Raw genomic sequence first — 18,687 nt, forward strand, 5'->3', positions numbered from 1 at the left:
GTAAAAGGAAAAATCAATTCTGGCATAGATTTTTAGCATTTACTTTTTTTCCCGTGCAGCGTACAGCATAAGTAACATGTTACCTTTATTCTGCGGGTCGGTACGGTTACGGGGACACCTCATTTATATTATTTTTTAATGTGTTGCTATTTGTGCAGAATAAAATTCAATTTAGGGAAAAAAATCTACTATTTTTGCATCGCCATCTTCTGAAAGGCATAACATTTTTATTTTTCGCTAGACAGAGCTGGTTGAGGGCTTATTTTTTGCAGGAAGACCTCTTCTTTTTATTGGTACCATTTTGGTTTTCATCTAACCATTTGATTACTTTTTATTGAACATTTTGTAAGGGAAAGGTGGTGAATAATCATTATTTTGTGCGGTTTTCTACGTTTTTTTTTTTACGCCGTTCGCCGTTCGGGTTAAATAATGTTTTAATTTTATTGTTCAGGTTATTACGGACGCGGCGATACCAAATATGTAATGTTTTTTTCTCTTTTTCTTTATTTTACATAATAAAACATTTTATATGGGGAAAAAGGGATTTTTGGGGCTTTATTTATTTGTAATTTATTTTAAACTTATTTAAACTTTTTTATTTTTACTTTTTTTTCACTGTTTTTTTCTGTCCCCATGGGGGATTGAAGCAGTGATCGGCTGATCACTGCTTCGGTAGATATACGCTGCAATACACGTGTTACACGTGTATTGCAGAGTATAGGAAGCTGTCAGCCTGTGTGGACGCACAGGCTGACAGCTTCATTTACGGCAGGATCGGCCAGGCGCGAGGACGGGGTAAGTGAAGGGGCAGACCCGGGGTCACTGATCAGACCCCGGGCTGCCCCCTACGAACACTGGCACCCCCCGAAACCAGCGCGGGGGGTGCCGATCGGCACCATGTTATGTTGAAACCCCGGAGGTGCCGGTGGTCATGTTGACCGCCGGCATCTCAGGGGTTAACACCCGCGATCGGACCCGGTTCCGACCGCGGGTGTTACGGGGCATTGTCAGCCGTGTATTACGGCTGACACCCGCTGTGCATGGTGCGCACACAGTTTCTGTGTGCGCACCATGCATCCGCTGTAATAGTACGGCGGTTTGCGGGAAGCCCTTCCCTGCAGCGCCTTACTATTACGGCGAATGTCGGGAAGGGGTTAAACATAATAAAAACTATATAAATTTGATATTCCCGTGATCGTCCCGTCCCACAGAATATAGGGAAAGTGTCATTTCCGCACGGTGAACGCTCTAAAAATTAAGTCTTTCAGAAGATTACCAGTTGTGGTTTTTTTTCCCCATATCTGCTCCATTCTGAATTTTGTTGGAAAATTAAATACTACCGCTATATAGTACTGTAAAAAGAAGCTTTCATAGGACTGTCAGCAGAGAAATAAAAAAGTTATAGCTATTAGAAGGTTGAGAAGGAAAAAAAATGAAACGCAAAATCAGAAAATCAATGTGATTAAGGGGTTAATGCGATGTATGATCAGTGAATACGATAGAAGAAGACAGTGAGCTACATAAACAAAGTAATAGCAGTCGGACAGTAGGTGGCTCCACCAGTGAGTCGTTAACTCAGTGCTGTGTACAGAGCCCGGATAGCTCAGTCGGTAGAGCATCAGACTTTTAATCTGAGGGTCCAGGGTTCAAGTTCCTGTTCGGGCACAAGATTTTAATAAAATTAAAGGGGCTCTATCAGCAAAATCATGCTGATAGAGCCCCACATATGTGTGAATAGCCTTTAAAAAGCCGTCTTCTTCAGCCACGCCTCCTCTTCCTGCGATGTCCTCGGGTCCCGTCTTACTCGCGAACTGACATTGCTAAAAAAAAAAAAAAATGGCCTGGGCACATGCTCAGTAGCCGTAGTAGAAGCAGCATGCTACTGCACATGCACCCAGGCCATTTTTTTTTAGCAATGTCAGTTCGCGAGTAAGACGGGACCCGAGGACATCGCAGGAAGAGGAAGCGTGGCTGAAGAAGACGGCGCACGCTGAATGCCCGCCCACCGTGCACTATGGGTAAGTAGATCACATTCTTTTTTAGGGTATTATTTTAAAACTGGGGGGTAGTTTAATATAACATTAGCGGTGCCTGAATAGCCTTTTTAAAGGCTATTCACACATATGTGGGGCATGATTTTGCTGATAGAGCCCCTTTAAGTAAACATGTTTATGGACATGAATGGGAATCATATATAACCTGGATATCATCCAAGCGAATTGTACTATAAAATCCTGTGAAGTTAACCCTTTCATTACCAATAATCTAAAATTGTCTAAGACTAGATTCATATCTGGGTTATATATGATTCCCATCCATGTCCATAAACATGTTTACTTAATTTTATTAAAATCTTGCGCCCAAACAGGTTCATACCTGTGTTGGGTTTAGTCGTAGCAGTAAAACAAGTGATTATGAAGATAATCTTGTTTCTCTTAGTCCTAACAGCGGCACAATGTGGGGTATTTCTGCCCCTGTGTGCTGGTAGGACAGGCGGATATTTAATTAGCCAATCAAATGCGTGGCAGGCCCTATAAGAGGGCACAAGAACCTCCCCTCTGCGTGTAAATACAAAAGTACCTCCATAACATTTATATACAGTTTTATACATAAGATATGATTCCCAGGGTGGAAAATCTTGTGCCGCTGTTAGGACTAAGGGAAACAAGATTATCTTCATAATCACTTGTTCCCTGTCATCCGTACCAGTGGCACAATGTGGGGATATAGCAAGCAGGTCCCCAAGATGGGTGGGACTAACCCATGACCGAACTTAAAACGGTCTGGGCAAAGGCAGTGGAATCTGCCACTTGGTTCTTCAGGCGGTAATGCCGAATGAAGGTGGATTTAGATGCCCAAGAGGCAGCTGCGCATATTTGGTCCACAGACAAAGCACTTCTTTCTGCCCGTGAAGTGGACACTGCCCTGGTTGAATGGGCATGAAGGAAAGATGGAGCCGACAGCCCTTGGGCGGTATAGGCGACTCTAATAGTCTCGGTAACCCACCGGGATATTGTAGCTTTGGCGGCTTTGGCGCCCTTGTTTTTCCCCGTGTAGCTGACCAACAGGTTTTCAGTCCGCCTAAAGGGGCGAGTGCGCTGCAAGTAGATCTAAAGGCATCTAACCACATCCAGCTTGTGCCATCTTTCTTCTTCAGCAGAAGAAGGGAAAGGAAAAAATACTGGAAGGGAAATCAGTTGGTTCCTGCTTACAGCAGATGGCACCTTGGGACGAAACCCAGGGAGGAACCTAAGCTGTACATGGTCAGAGAAAAAGGTGGTATATGGCTCCTCAGCGGACAAAGCTTGTAGTTCACTAACGCGTTTGGCAGTTGTGACTGCCAATAGCAGCGCCATTTTGCCGGTTAGCGACTTGAGGGAGACCTCTTCCAGAGGTTCAAATGGCTGGCCACATAGGGCGTTCAGGACTGGAATAAGGTCCCATTGGTGGACAGGGGTGTTTACCACCGGCCTCAGCCTAGTTGCCCCTTTAATAAAGGTGCTCACTAAGGAATCCTGAGACAAACGCCTCCCCAGATAGGTGGACAGGGCTGCTACGTGTACCTTGAGTGTGGCCGCAGCAAGACCTCTGTCTAGTCCGTCTTGAAGGAAGTCCAGGATCGCCTCCGTAGGGGGATCGGTGGAGTCCACTTGATGCTGCAGACACCAGGCATTAAAGATGTTACCTATTCGACGGTAGTTCCTGTTAGTCGAATCTGCTCTGGTGCTGGATAGGGTCTTCAAGACGGCTTGTGACAGTCCTCTATTCCTCAATAGGGACTGGTCAACCTCCAGGCTGTCAGGTTGAGTCTCCTCAGATCCTGGCATCTCAGCTCCCCTTGGGTTACCAGGTCTGGGAGAGGCGGAAGCCTCCAATATATGCCCTGACTCATTTGTATGAGCTGGGAAAACCAAGCCCTTTTTTGGCCAGAACGGGATTATGGCTATTCCCGAGGCTTGGTCCTGTCTTATTTTTATCAATACCTTCGGTATGATTGGAATTGGAGGGAATAAGTAAAACAGCCTGAACCTCCATGGGATGGACAGGGCATCCACCGCCAAGGGATTGTCCTCCTGGTACAGAGAGCAGAAGGTCCCCACCTTGGCGTTGAGTCGGGTAGCCATAAGATCGACCTCCGGGAGATCCCATCTCTGGACGATCTGTTGAAATACGCCTGGATTGAGAGACCATTCTCCTGATACGGTAATACCCCGACTCAGCTGATCCGCTACTATGTTCAGGGAGCCCTTTATGTGAACAGCGGATAACTGGACCAGATTCTTCTCTGCCCAGGCAAATATGAGATTCGTCTCTCTCAGCAAGGTTGGTGACCTGGTGCCCCCTTGTTTGTTTATATAGACTACCACCGTCGTATTGTCTGACCGGATTTTGACAGACTTGCCTTTCAATTCTGGGGCAAAGTGTACTAGGGCCAGGTACACTGCTCTGAGTTCCTTGAGATTGGATGACCCCAGCTCCGGACATCTCCATCGTCCATGTACAGTTTTGTCTTGACAATGGGCTCCTCATCCCCACTGGGATGCATCTGTTGTCAACAGAGTCCACACTGTCGGGACCATGGACCTTCCGTCTTTCAAGTGTATCCACCATCTGAGGGAAAGACGGGTAGCGGGAGAAAAGGCAGATCTTCTTGTGCAATCCCCATGGAGACCTGTTCCAGGTTCTCAACACTTCCATCTGCAGGGGACGCAAATGCCATAAAGCCCAAGGGACCGCCCTGGCCGAGGATGACATCAGGCCCAGGACTCTCATGGTGGTCCAGATGGCTACCTGCCGAGTGCGCAATAGGAATCGTGCACTGGCTTGGATTCTTTCCTTCCTTGGACTGGAGAGGAAGATCTGCATCGCTTCTGAATCCACTATAAAGGAATTTTCTTCGGGTGGATGGAACGATTTCGGACTTCTCCCAATTGATAATCCATCCTAACTCCTGTAGGAAGTTGATGGCAAGGTTGAGCTGCTGGAGGAGGGCAGTAGGAGACTGAGCTTTCAGTAGCCAGTCGTCTAGATAAGGGACGATGAAAAGACCCTGAAGTATGAGGGCCGCGGCGACCGGAGCAATCACCTTGGTGAATACCAGTGGGGCGGATGTGATGCCGAATGGCAGAGCTGTGAATTGATAGTGCTCCCTGTGGCCGGCCATAGAGATGGCAATCCTGAGGAACTTCCTGTGGAAATGAGCAATGGGGACATGTAGATAGGCGTCCTTCAAATCGAGGGTAAACATCACCTCTCCTGGCTGAAGAAACACAGCCATGGAATCCACGGTTTCCATTCGAAATGACCTCTTCCTGATAAACCGATTGAGGTACCTCAGATCTATTATCATCCTCCAGCCCCCGGTGACCTTGGGGACCAGAAAGACGGGGGAGTAGACTCCCAGACCGAGGTCTGAGGCTGGTACCTTCTCCAGGGAGCCCTTGGTAACATATTCGGCGACCGAGGCTTCTAGACTGGCATGCTGAGAAGGTGGAACAGTTCAGGTGGAAACGAACCGATCTGGAGGTGGAAGATGAAAGTCGATGTGATACCCGTGCTGTATGATCTTCAACACCCATGGGTCTTGGATATGGGTGAACCATGCTCTGGAAAAGGAGGAAAGACGTCCTCCCACAGGAAGGGGGGCCACAGGGAGCTGCCCCACGTCAAAACTCAGGCTTCCTCTTGGTGTCCTCCTTGGAAGCGCCACGACCAGCTCCCCTAGGGCGATATCTAGAACGCCGTTGTGGGAGGGCGTCTATAATTAGAGGAAGAACCTCTGCCTCTAGAGGGAGCACGTCTGCCCCTGGATGCTTGAGGTAGGGACCTTCCCCTACCTTCAGCTAATCCCTCCATAATGGCGTCTAAGCTTTGGCCAAACACCCTTCCCGGCTCAAAGGCAGCACAGAGAGCTGCTTTAGACGCAAAATCTGCCCGCCAAGGCTTTAGCCAAAGGGGTCTACGGGCCGCAGTAGACAACACCATAGATTTGGCGGAGATTTTTAATTGATGGCGGGAGGATTCCGCCAAGTAATCTGCAGCCCTATGAACTCTTTTCATAGAGGTCAGAATCACATCTCTGTCTACACCCGAGTCTATATCCCGCTCCATGGCGGCTAAGCGGTTGCGCAAAAAGTCACCAACCGTAGAGGAGGCTATGGCCACAGAGGCTTGTGCGGAGGAAGCTGAGTAGACCTTCTTCAGAACGGAGTCCGCCCTACGATCCAGAGGGTCCTGAAGATTTGAACCATCTTCCAAGGGCACCAGGGTTCTGCGGGACAGCTTTGCTACGGCCAAATCCACCTTAGGGGAGGCCCCCAGGAATCCCACTGGGCAGTGACCTCTGCACCCGCGACAACGGGCCCACTCGTAGCCTGAAAATAATCGGCAAGTTATAGGACCAGTAGTACCCCGCAGGGAACAACCTTTCAAGCCGCTACCTACCATCAGGGAGCGGTGTGTCGCAATCGAAGCAGGAAAGATGTTTCCTCTTGGAAGAGGTTTTCCTCCTACCATCCCCAGGAGGGGTAGTAGAGGATGACATATCCTACAGAAAGAGATAATAGACCATGCAACACTGTCACCATGACATCATACCAGCTTTAAAAAAGGGTAGATCTTACCAGGTCCTGTAGACCGGACAGTGAGGTGACAGATCTCAATAAAGTTTGCAAACTGGCAAAGAGTTCAAGATCAATGAACACCACAATCGCACGCCTTCAGCAGATACTGCAGGAAGGTCTCTGACACCAGGCCAGCCAGCCTTTTAATTCTGACCGGCTGGAAGTGGGCGGAGCCACAATCAAAGCAGGTGAGGCAACCTGCCCAGACAACTACTCCTGTAATCAGGGGTCTGCAAAGATATACATCCCCCCCCCCCACATCTCCCCGTCTTTTCCGACCTTTAATAAGGCCTGAATCTCAGGATACACAGGATACACAACAGTGTGGTTCCACCTGCCGGCAGTACGCGCGGCCACCAGAGGCGGCATGCGGAGTCCCCGGACTCTCACCAAAATGTCAGGTAAGTCACAAGGAGTGGGGGAAGCGGAGGAGAGGGGGGTAGCCACACATGGCTAACAAGCACCTTCTCCGCACAGGGCACAGAAGGTGACAAGAAGAAAACAACCGCTCAGGAGGTGAGTGATCTTGCTGAGCTTCTCTAAGAGGACACAAGTCCTCCCACCTGTCCTGTGTCCACACAGGACAGAAAAAAACACGCAGAGGGGAGGTTCTTGTGCCCTCTTATAGGGCCTGCCACGCATTTGATTGGCTAATTAAATATCCGCCTGTCCTACCAGCACACAGGGGCAGAAATACCCCACATTGTGCCGCTGGTACGGACAATAGGGAACAGCAGTTACCGTGGACCCCACAGATTATAATGGTCTCCACGTTAAATGTTACATAACAAACATACAATGTACTGTGATATAGAGTCAGACAGTAGGGGGCTCCACCAGTAAATCACAAGCAGAGGAGTGAAGCCTAGAGCTGGGATAGTTCAGTCACGTAAACAGCAGAGTTTTAATCTGGGGCGCTTTTTTTTTTTGTAATTGAAAAGTTATAATTTTATCACTTTTCATCAAAATGGAGTAATTTTTGCACTATATCTGACGTGTGTCTAAAATACCCCACACCAATCTGTTGTTCCGTAGAAATACATCTCACTTCACTTCGACATAACTTCAGCTGTGTTTGCCGTAGAGAGCTAGAAATTACAAACAAAGGCCTCTGAGAAGGTCGGCATGATGTTAAAGAGAGCGCCCTCTATTGGTTTGCTTGACTGAGACTCTGTCTTCCTAATTACATCATGGAAGATAGACTTGCACATTCTCAGTCAGCGCCCTCTATTGGAGTGCATACTTGAGGCATTGGCATCCTAATTACATCATGGAAGTCACATTTGCATATTCTTCCCATGTTCCTTTGCACAGTGGAGCGCTCATGGCTTAATAAGACTCCACACACCTAAATGGTGGTTCTCTCCCTATGGAGTGACGATATCCCCTCAACTAAGTTTATTCACAAATTAATTGTTAAATTGCAAACATTCACTGTACATCACACATCAATATACAGGATGTTCTATCTATCAATCAATCAATCAATCAATCAATCAATCAATCAGTAGCAGACTCATCTATGGGGAAAATACAGATATATACAGAGGTCAATGTGGACAAGAGGGACAGTAATATAAGTAAGGGGCTCGTTCACATCTGCGCCGGCACTCCATACTTCAGGTTTCCGTTTCCTGCATAAAACAGAGCAGGAGACAGAAACCTGCAGGAGTCTTTCCCACCCATTCATTTACTTTACTTACTTTTGGTAGAGTTGGAAGGGACCTCAAGGGCCATCGGGTCCAACCCCCTGCGAGTGCAGGTGTTCCTAAATCATCCCAGCTAAAAATTGTTTCTGCGCGGTTTCGAACCAGGGACCTTTCGCGTGTGAGGCAAATGTGATAACCACTACACTACAGAAACTTGTGTGAGAAAGCTGAATTTGAATGGGTGAGAAAGCTGTCCGTCCATGAGCGGCGGTGAGCGTTTTAGGCTCTCTGCTGTGAAACCGGGCTTTATAATCCGGACACAGAGTCGGACATGCAGTACCCTAAAACGCTCACCGCAGCTCACGGCCGGGTCCGGTCTATGGTTTCCGTCTTCTGGCATGCAGACCATAGAACGGAGACCCTGAACGCAGGTGTGAACCTAGCGTTAGGATTCAGTCCTTACAGCCCGCCTACTGTGACAGAATGAGCTATTAGCATATTCACTCCCAGAATCCCCTGCTCTGTATGTCCTGTCTGCTGGTGTCTCCTTAGGCTTACTGACTACCGTGTATAAGGTGCTCCAGACCTCACCAGTAGGTCTTTAGCTTTGCGCAGTGGCAGTATCATAGCCCATGAGGTTTATCCGAGGTGTGATTATTGCTGATTGAAAACTTTACCCAATACCCCGCCATGATGACTTGAAATAGCATTGGCAATTTTTGACAGTCTCTCAGGAGACTGATATGTGTTGTAAAGGAAATAGATTGTTGAACCTAAGGTTTGTAGGAAGGTGTAAGAAAAACTTATTCGTCATATTCACTTTACTTCTCTGAAGTTGTAATTTTTTAGCATGGAGAGTTCTTCACAGATCAGCCCAATCCAAACTTTTGGGAACAGACTGTTAACCCTTTAGATGCCTCATTCAATTGTCTCCGAGGCACCTAAATATCATGACAGCTGGGAGCCTATAGACGTCTCATAGGTTTGTCATCACTAAGATTCTATGGCAGCGTGTAATAGAAGTAAATGAAGGTTGCAATATACCGCAATCTTGTATATTGTATGGGTGATCAGACTACCAAGGGGTCTAAAAAAATAAAAGTTTCAAAAACTATAAAAAAATATCCAAAAAAAAATGTAAATCACCCCCTGCTCCCTGGACTGGACATAAAAATAAGCAAAGGAAAATGAACATTAACAAATTAGATATCCCGATGTCTGAAATGCCCGAGGCTAGGGTCACACTTGAGCCTGGTGTCCGATTGCTTACAAACCATTAAAAAAAAGGATTTAGAATTTTATAGATAGGTCCCTAGGAGCCCTGACAGTATTCTACACTATGTTATTATTATTGTTTATTTATATAGCACCATTAATTCCCTTGTACTGTATATTATTATATTAATTCCATGGTGCTGTACATTATTATATTAATCCCACACAATACACAAAATATACAAACAGATATAATACTAACAATGACCGACTGGCACAGTGGGGTAGAGGGCCCTGCCCGCGAGGGCTTGCAATCTATGAGGGAAGAGGGATAGAGACAGAAGGAGAGGGGGAGACTGTACAGATGGCGGTGCGGTGATAGTGTTATTGGAGGTTGTAGGCCTTCCTGAATAGGTGAGTCTTCAGGGCCTTCTTGAATCCTGAGCAAACCAGACACCAGACACCCACCAACCAAACAGCCAACCACCAAACCAAAAACACCAACAGATGATAACCAAGGCCGAAATAAAGGCGACCACATAAGGCAAACAGAGAGCGGTACATTGAAGAATGGAGAAACGAAATATATAACTCCAAGAAACTCACTGTGTACCAATCCCTACAAAGAGACTACACCATGGCCACCTACCTGGAGAGAATTCGCCACCCCAAACACAGACAGACCCTGAGCCGGTACAGACTGAGCGCCCACAACCTAGAGATAGAGACGGGGCGATACAGGCAGACGTACAAGCCACGGGAGAACAGACTGTGCCAGCACTGTGACCAGGGGCCCTAGAAGACGAGACCCACTTCCTGCTACACTGCACCAAATACTCAGCTGTGAGGGCCGTCTACTACCAAAGACTCTCTGCCCACATCCCAGACTTCATATCTGCAGACGAGAAGAGGAAACTCTACATCCTACTGGGAGAAGAAGAGGCCACTGTGGAGATCGCTGCCCAATACGTGTCCAGCTGTCACCAAACAAGAGGAAGATGAGACCCCACGGACTGTTATACCCCAAATCACCCCCCCCCCCCTCCCATACAGCTGGCACCAACGAAGAGGAAGATGAGACTCCACGGACTGTTATACCCCAAACCACCCGCCCCACCCCCCCATATAGCGGCCACTAACTAAGAGGAAGATGAGACTCCATGGACTGTAATATTTATCCCAATACACCTGCCCCAACCCACCTCCCCATATAGCGGTCACCAACGAAGAGGAAGATGAGACTCCACGGACTGTTATACCCCAAACCATCCGCTCCACCCCCACCTACCCATATAGCGGTCACCAACGAAGAGGAAGATGAGACTCCACGGACTGTTATACCCCAAACCACCCCCCCCCCATACCCACCCGAATCCAACTCCCCCCCACACACACTTTACTAGCTTTGGCAATGCCAAATATCTATTCGGACGTGCCAATAAAGCTTGTTTGATTTGATTTGATTGTGGGGATCAGTCTTATGTGTCTTGGTAAGGAGTTCCAGAGTATGGGGGATGCACGGGAGAAATCTTGGAGACGGTTGTGTGAGGAGCAGATGAGAGCAGAGCAGAGTAGGAGGTCGTTGGAGGATCTGAGGTTACATGTGGGCAGGTAACGGGAGATTAGGTCAGAGATATATGGAGGGGCCAGGTTGTGGATGGCTTTGTATGTTAGCGTTAGTAGCTTGAACTCAATTCACTGGGCTATAGGTAACCAGTGGAGGGACTGGCAGAGGGGAGCAGCCGATGAAGAACGGGGGGTGAGGTGGATTAAGCGAGCAGCACGGTTTAAGGTGGACTGTTTTATAGATAGGTTCCTAGGAGCCCTGACTGTATTCTACACTATATTTTATAGATAGGTTCCTAGGAGCCCTGACAGTGTTCTACACTATGTTTTATAGATAGGTTCCTAGGAGCCCTGACTGTATTCTACACTATGTTTTATAGATAGGTTCCTAGGAGCCCTGACAGTGTCATACACTATGTTTTATAGATAGGTTCCTAGGAGGCAATGATGTTGGGATTTAGCCAAGAGACTATACCTGGTAAAATCCCAACATCATTACAGACAAAGGCCTCTGAGAAGGTCAGCATGATGTTACAGAGAGCACCCTCTATTGGTTTGCTTGACTGAGACTCTGTCTTCCTAATTACATCATGGAAGATAGACTTGCACATTCTCAGTCAGCGCCCTCTATTGGTGTGCATACTTGAGGCACTGGCATCCTAATTACATCATGGAAGTCAGATTTGCATATTCTTCCCATGTTCCTTTGCACAGTGGCGCGCTCATGGCTTAATAAGACTCCACACACCTAAATGGTGGTTCTCTCCCTATGGAGTGACGATATCCCCTCAACTAAGTTTATTCACAAATTATTTGATAAATTGCAAACATTTACTGTACTGCGACACTGTATAGGATGGAACATAGTACAGTAAATATCTCAGATATACTAAGTAGCGCATAAGTACAACATAGAGCAGAGACAGAGATCCTGCACTAGACATCACACATTGATATATGTTTCATATATCTATAATCAATAAGTAAGAGACAAGTCTATGGGGAAAATACTGATATATACAGAGGTCAATGTGGACAAGAGGGACAGTAATATAAGTAAGGATTCTGTCCTTACAGCCCGTGACTTAATGAGCTATTAGCATATTCACTCCCAGAATCCCCTGCTCTGTATTTCCTGTGTGCTGGTGTCTCCTTAGGCTTACTGACTACCCTGTATAAGGTGCTCCAGACCTCATCAATGTATCTTTAGCTTTGCGCAGTGGCAGTATCATAGCCCATGAGGTTTATCCGAGGCGTGATTATTGCTGATTGAAAACTTAACCCAATACCCCGCCATGATGACTTGAAATACAGTCAGCATTGGCAATTTTTGACAGTCTCTCAGGAGACTGAAATGTGTTGTAAAGGACAGAGATTGATAAAACCCAAGGTTTGTAGGGAGGTGTAAGGAGAACTTGTTGGTCATATTTACTTTACTGTTCTTGAGTTGTACATTTTTAGCATGAAGGGTTTTTCACAATTCAACCCTATCCAAACCTTTGGGAACAGACTGTTAACCCTTTAGATGCCTCATTCAATTGCGTTCCAGGCACCTAAATCTCATGACAGCTGGGAGCCTATAGACGTCTCATAGGTTTGTCATCACTAAGATTCTATGGCAGCGTGTAATAGAAATAAATGAAGGTTACAATATACCGCAATCCAGTATATTGTATGGGTGATCAGACTCCCAAGGGGTCTACAAAAAATAAAAAAGTAAAAGTTTCAAAAACTATAAAAAAAAAATCCAAAAATGTAAATTTCCCCCTGCTCCTTGGACTGGACATAAAAATAAGCAAAGGAAAATGAACATTAACAAATTAGCTAGATGTAGCAGTAAAACAGCAGTTGCTGTGGACCCCACAGATTATAATGTCAGGGCTACACTATGTTTTATAGATAGGTTCCTAGGAGCCCTGACAGTGTTATACACTATGTTTTATAGATAGGTTCCCAGGAGCCCTGACAGTGTCATACACTATGTTTTATAGATAGGTTCCTAGGAACACCGATAGTGTCATACACTATGTTTTATAGATAGGTTCCTAGGAGCCCTGACAGTGTCATACACTATGTTTTATAGATAGGTTCCTAGGAGCCCTGACAGTGTTCTACACTATGTTTTATAGATAGGTTCCTAGGAGCCCTGACAGTGTTCTACACTATGTTTTATAGATAGGGAGCCTGGAGGGGGGAGGGGAGAGAGGGGAGGGGGGAGAGTTGAGGGGGGAGAGAGCCTGGAGGGAGCCTGGAGGGGGGGGGTAGTTTACCCTTTGGGGGGGAGGGAGCCTGGAGGGGGGAAGGGGGGTAGTTTACCCTTTGTGGGGGGAGGGGGGTAGTTTACCCTTTGTGGGGGGAGGGGGGGTAGTTTACCCTTTGGGGGGGAGGGAGCCAGGAGGGGGGGTAGTTTACCCTTTGGGGGGAGGGAGCCTGGAGGCAGGGAGGGGGGGGTAGTTTTCCCTTTGGGGGGGAGGGAGCCTGGAGGGGGGGAGGGGGGTAGTTTACCCTTTGGGGTGGAGGGAGCCTGGAGGGGGGGAGGGGGGTAGTTTACCCTTTGGGGGGAGGGAGCCTGGAGGGGGGGAGGGGGGGTAGTTTACCCTTTGGGGGGGAGGGAGCCTGGAGGGGGGAGGGGGGTAGTTTACCCTTTGGGGGGAGGGAGCCTGGAGGGGGGAGGGGGGTAGTTTTCCCTTTTGGGGGGGGAGGGAGCCTGGAGGAGCCTGGAGGGGGGAATGGAGCCTGGAGGGGGGGAGGAGGGTTAGTTTACCCTTTGGGGGGGAGGGAGCCTGGAGGGGGGGTAGTTTACCCTTTGGGGGAGGGAGCCTGGAGGGGGGGTAGTTTACCCTTTGGGGGGGATGGAGCCTTGAGGGGGGGTAGTTTACCCTTTGGGGGGGAGGGAGCCTGGAGGAGGGGGATAGTTTACCCTTTGGGGGGAGGGAACCTGGAGGGGGGGTAGTTTACCCTTTGGGGGGAGGGAGCCTGGAGGAGGGGGGGTAGTTTACCCTTTGGGGGAAGGGACCGCCAATACAGACCATGTCGGCGTCTACACTCCCCGGCATCCGCCTCTCTATTACAGCGGATGCCGGGTCTGTAGTCGCACTGTGAAGGCTACACTGGTCTCACTAGCTATGAGCGTGCACGCAGGGCCAACGGCATCTCGCCGCTGGCTTTGCATATGTAAACCCCGCCCACCAATGATGCAACAAAGCCGGAAGAAAGAAGAATTTACAGCAACGAAGACTGGTGAGTATGCGACGTGGGAATACCCCTTTAACTTATTGTCCCACTGCTTGGTCTTCTCCACCTGTCAATAGTCAGTGGTAGGAGGACACGTTATAGTACTGGTGTCATATACACTATATAATGTGCTATAGGCTTGAACATGAGGCATTTCAGTGATGGAGGAAGTGTGGATGGATGTGTGATTCGTCACAGCATGATACAGAGGGCTACAAAGCTTGCATTACACCCAGGAGTAGGAGAATTACAACAGAGCTTAGTCAGATGTAATCAAATACAGGCAGGTTATGCTTTCCAACCTGCGTTTGAGTCTCCGTCCTCCATTCCACTTAAAGTTGACGGAGAGAAAAGTCTTGCAAGCAGACTTTTTCTCTCAGTGGTTTTCGGCAGCAACCTGACGAACCCCATTATAGTTTTCATGTGTAACCGCTTTTTAAACAGATAGGGTTTCCATCTTTCAGGTCAACAAGCAAACCCGAAGCAAAGGACGAAAACCTAAACGCTATTGTGAACCTAGTGCTAGTGATAGGTGATTGCACTTTTGGCAGTGGACAGGGATCAGCATGGTCGCTCTGACCGGATTGATGTTACTCACCTCCATACGCAGCAAGCTAGGATCCCCTGTGTATTCGGACCTTTCTGTCATGGCCAGCAGAAACTATTTCAGCAGTTTTGTACTACATTTGCTCTTCACTGGTAATGGATTAGATGGGCTAGTCTTCACCGTACATAGCATCAAAATGCTTTGGGTGTCATTGACCCTGAATGCAGTTCACCTGTTGCCGATATTTCCAGCTTCAAACACTTCATCCTCTAGAACTGACCTTTCACTTGCTGTATGTTGTATTCCCGCACTGCACCATTGTCATGAGCTAGTGGTATTCCCTTCACCTGTCTGTGGTTTTAACCCTTTACAACACATGGCACTGAACCCTCTCTATATCCATAATACAGCCAAGACCTGCCCGATCACAGCTGTCAACCCTTTAGATGCCTTGGTCAATTACAATTGAGGCATCTACTGTATATAGCAAGTATGGCAATTTTCTTTAGTTTTTTTTCCATGCCACAAAACATATAACAAATGGCGATCAAAGCGTCAGACAATTCACAAAGTGTTATTAATAAAACTACAACTTGTCCCACTAAAAAAGAGCCCTTAGACAGCAACGTACATGGAAATATAAAAAAGTTACGGCTGCCACAATATGGTGACGGTAAGAAAGGTTTTTGTGTTTTAGAAGACATTGACATTGCATATCCAGAGTAATAGCAGTTGGATAGTAGGTGGCTCCACCAGTGAGTTATTAGTGCACATTGTGTACAGAGCCCGGATAGCTCAGTCGGTAGAGCATCAGACTTTTAATCTGAGGGTCCAGGGTTCAAGTCCCTGTTCGGGCGCAAATTTTTAATAAAATAAAGCAAACGTGAAAAACTAAATATTACTGACAAAATGAAGACTGTAATAGTCCATCTGCTCTTCACTGTACACTGCATTCTATATAGCGGAACGGTACAAAACAATTCCAAAAGATCTAGATGGTGAGACTAAGGGTAAGTTCACATGGAAGAATTTGACTTCTTGTATTGCTCCATGCTCCAATTGTGAGACTGACGTGTCCATTGTAGGCACTTTTGGCAGTGGACAGGGTTCGGCATGGGCACTCTGACTGGTCTGATGTTACTCACCTGGCGTCTCGCAGCAAAAAAGTGCTGCGGGAAAAGTGGTGGCGGCAACGCATCGCAGATCTTTCCGCAGCGCTTTGCACAAAAAGTTTGCAAAGTTTTCCTATGCAGGATTCTGCTTCAGTTATATCTATAGAGAGACTTCTGGCATCTCCGTCGACAAAATTGACATGGTGCGATTTCCAAAACCGCAATGATTTAAAAAAAAAAAACAAAAAACCCACAATTAACATAAATAAGTGAGATATCCTCACATTTGAAAATGTCTGAACTATTAATGTATAATGCTATTTATGTCTGATGCAGCAGAGCTGAGTGTGCAGCAGGGTTCAGCGGTTCTCCGGTGTAGCAGTGCTGGCCGTGCGCTGAGCTTGGCTGCATCTCCAGAGTAGCCGAGCTGAGCGCACGGCCAGCACTGCTACATCTCCGCATAGGAATGCATTGACCAGCGTCGATTGGCCGAATGCTGTACTCTGTATGGCATTCGGCCAATTAACGTTGGTCAATGCATTCCTATGGGAAAAATTCAGTTCCCGCATATTGCAAGCTGACAGAGATCCTGACATAATACAGTGACTTGGGCATGTTAGATGCCCCCAGACATGCTTCCCCTGCTGTCCCATTTGCATTGCAGAGGTGTTGGCATCATTTGCTGAGGTGTCATAGTGGACTTGGTGACTCTCCTGAGTCGAATGGTGGGATACCCTGAAACAAAGCATTTTTTTCCCATAGACTATAAAGGGGTTCGATATTCGTTCGAATAGTCGAATATTGAGGGGCTATTCGAAACGAATATCGAATATTTTACTGTTCGCTCATCTCTAGTAATGGAAAGAGAGCAAAAATTTTTAAAGTTTTGACACTACATATAGAGCGTAAATTCAGAGTCAGTAGGTGGCTCCACCAGTGAAGTATTGTCTCAGCAGTCTCTGTAGAGCCCGGATAGCTCAGTCGGTAGAGCATCAGACTTTTAATCTGAGGGTCCAGGGTTCAAGTCCCTGTTCGGGCGTAAGTTTTTAATAAAATTAAGCAAACATGTTAAAAAATGAATATCACAGACACAATGAAGACTGTAATGTCTGCTCTGCGCTCCTCCATGTTCTAGAGTGTGGAGACTAAGGGCGAGTTGGCGTGGTGGAATTTGCCATAGATACTACCCCTGAAAAACTAAGCGTCCTGCACTGGCATCCTAATTACATCATGGAAGTCAGATTTGCATATTCTTCCCATGTACGATAGAAGAAGTTTAGCTACATAAACAAAGTAATAGCAGTCGGACAGTAGGTGGCTCCACCAGTGCGTCATTAGCTCAATACTATGTACAGAGCCCGGATAGCTCAGTCGGTAGAGCATCAGACTTTTAATCTGAGGGTCCAGGGTTCAAGTCCCTGTTCGGGCGCACGTTTTTAATAAAATTAAGCAAACATGAAAAACTAAATATTACTGGCAAAATGAAGACTGCAAGCAGTTTTTTCTGTGGACTTTCTGCTTCAGTTATATCTATAGGGAAACTACCGGCGTCTCCGTAGATAAAATTTATTCGAGCTTCCCATTCCAGCGAATGGAAATGAATTAATGCCGCTATATAGCACAACACATCCTGCAGAAAATAAGCCCTCGCATAAAAAAAATGAACTAAAAAATAATTAAAGTTATAGCCTGTATAGTCCATCTGATCTTCACTGTACACTGCATTCTATATAGAGGAACAATTCCAAAAGATCTAGATGGTGAAGACTAAGGGTAAGTTCACATGGAGGAATTTGACTTCTTGTATTGCTCCATGCTCCAATTCTGAGACTCACGTGTCCATTGTAGGCACTTTTGGCAGGGGATAGGGTTCGGCATGGGCACTCTGACCGGTCTTATGTTACTAAGGGCTCGTTCACATCTGCGTCCAGGACTCCGTTCTGCAGGTTTCACGGCCAGACTTGGCATGACAGGTTTCTGTCTTCTGCAAGCAGAAGACGGAAACCTGATAACTGAGTCCAGATGTTGGTGTGAACCCAGCGTCTCCTGGCGTCTCTCAGCAAAAAAGCGCTGCGGGAAAACCTATAGCGGCAACGCATCGCGCACAAAAAGTTTGCAGAAGTTTTTTCTGTGGACTTTCTGCTTCAGTTATATCTATAGGGAAACTACCGGCGTCTCCGTAGATAAAATTTATTCGAGCTTCCCATTCCAGCGAATGGAAATGAATTAATGCCGCTATATAGCACAACACATCCTGCAGAAAATAAGCCCTCGCATAAAAAAAATGAACTAAAAAATAATTAAAGTTATAGCCTGTGGAAAATGGAGATGGACAAAATGAAAAATCAAAATCAATGTTACATAAGGGGTTAATGCTATGTCTGCTCAGTGAACATGGATAGTACAAGACACTGACACTACATGTAGAGAGTAAATACAGAGTCAGACAGTAGGTGGCTCCACCAGTGAAGCATTGTCTCAGCCAACTCTATAGAGCCCGGATAGCTCAGTCGGTAGAGCATCAGACTTTTAATCTGAGGGTCCAGGGTTCAAGTCCCTGTTCGGGCGCAAGTTTTTAATAAAATTAAGCAAACATGTTATAAACAAAATATCACTGACACAATAAAGACTGTAATGTCTGCTCTGCGCTCCTCCATGTTCTAGATTGTGGAGACTAAGGGCGAGATGGTGTGGCAGAATTTGCCATAGATACTACCCCTGAAAAAGTAAGCGTCCTGCCT

General features: G+C 46.8%; 6 non-coding genes across 6 annotated transcripts; all 6 read left to right on the plus strand.

The window, feature by feature from the left end:
- The first annotated feature begins 8,875 nt into the window (after positions 1 to 8,875).
- On the plus strand, positions 8,876 to 9,010 carry LOC142205207 (U4 spliceosomal RNA). The gene has a single exon (XR_012716235.1). It is a non-coding gene; the product is annotated as a U4 spliceosomal RNA (small nuclear RNA).
- A 3,251-nt stretch (positions 9,011 to 12,261) lies between these two features.
- Positions 12,262 to 12,402, plus strand: LOC142205830 (U4 spliceosomal RNA). The gene has a single exon (XR_012716790.1). It is a non-coding gene; the product is annotated as a U4 spliceosomal RNA (small nuclear RNA).
- A 3,216-nt stretch (positions 12,403 to 15,618) lies between these two features.
- On the plus strand, positions 15,619 to 15,691 carry TRNAK-UUU (transfer RNA lysine (anticodon UUU)). The gene has a single exon. It is a non-coding gene; the product is annotated as a tRNA-Lys (tRNA).
- Positions 15,692 to 16,912: 1,221 nt separating this feature from the next.
- Positions 16,913 to 16,985, plus strand: TRNAK-UUU (transfer RNA lysine (anticodon UUU)). Its single transcript has one exon. It is a non-coding gene; the product is annotated as a tRNA-Lys (tRNA).
- A 317-nt stretch (positions 16,986 to 17,302) lies between these two features.
- TRNAK-UUU (transfer RNA lysine (anticodon UUU)) lies at positions 17,303 to 17,375 on the plus strand. Its single transcript has one exon. It is a non-coding gene; the product is annotated as a tRNA-Lys (tRNA).
- A 1,066-nt stretch (positions 17,376 to 18,441) lies between these two features.
- TRNAK-UUU (transfer RNA lysine (anticodon UUU)) lies at positions 18,442 to 18,514 on the plus strand. The gene has a single exon. It is a non-coding gene; the product is annotated as a tRNA-Lys (tRNA).
- The last annotated feature ends 173 nt before the right edge of the window (positions 18,515 to 18,687 follow it).

The sequence above is a fragment of the Leptodactylus fuscus genome, chromosome 5 (genome assembly GCF_031893055.1).
Source record: "Leptodactylus fuscus isolate aLepFus1 chromosome 5, aLepFus1.hap2, whole genome shotgun sequence".
Classification (NCBI taxonomy): Eukaryota; Metazoa; Chordata; class Amphibia; order Anura; family Leptodactylidae; genus Leptodactylus; species Leptodactylus fuscus.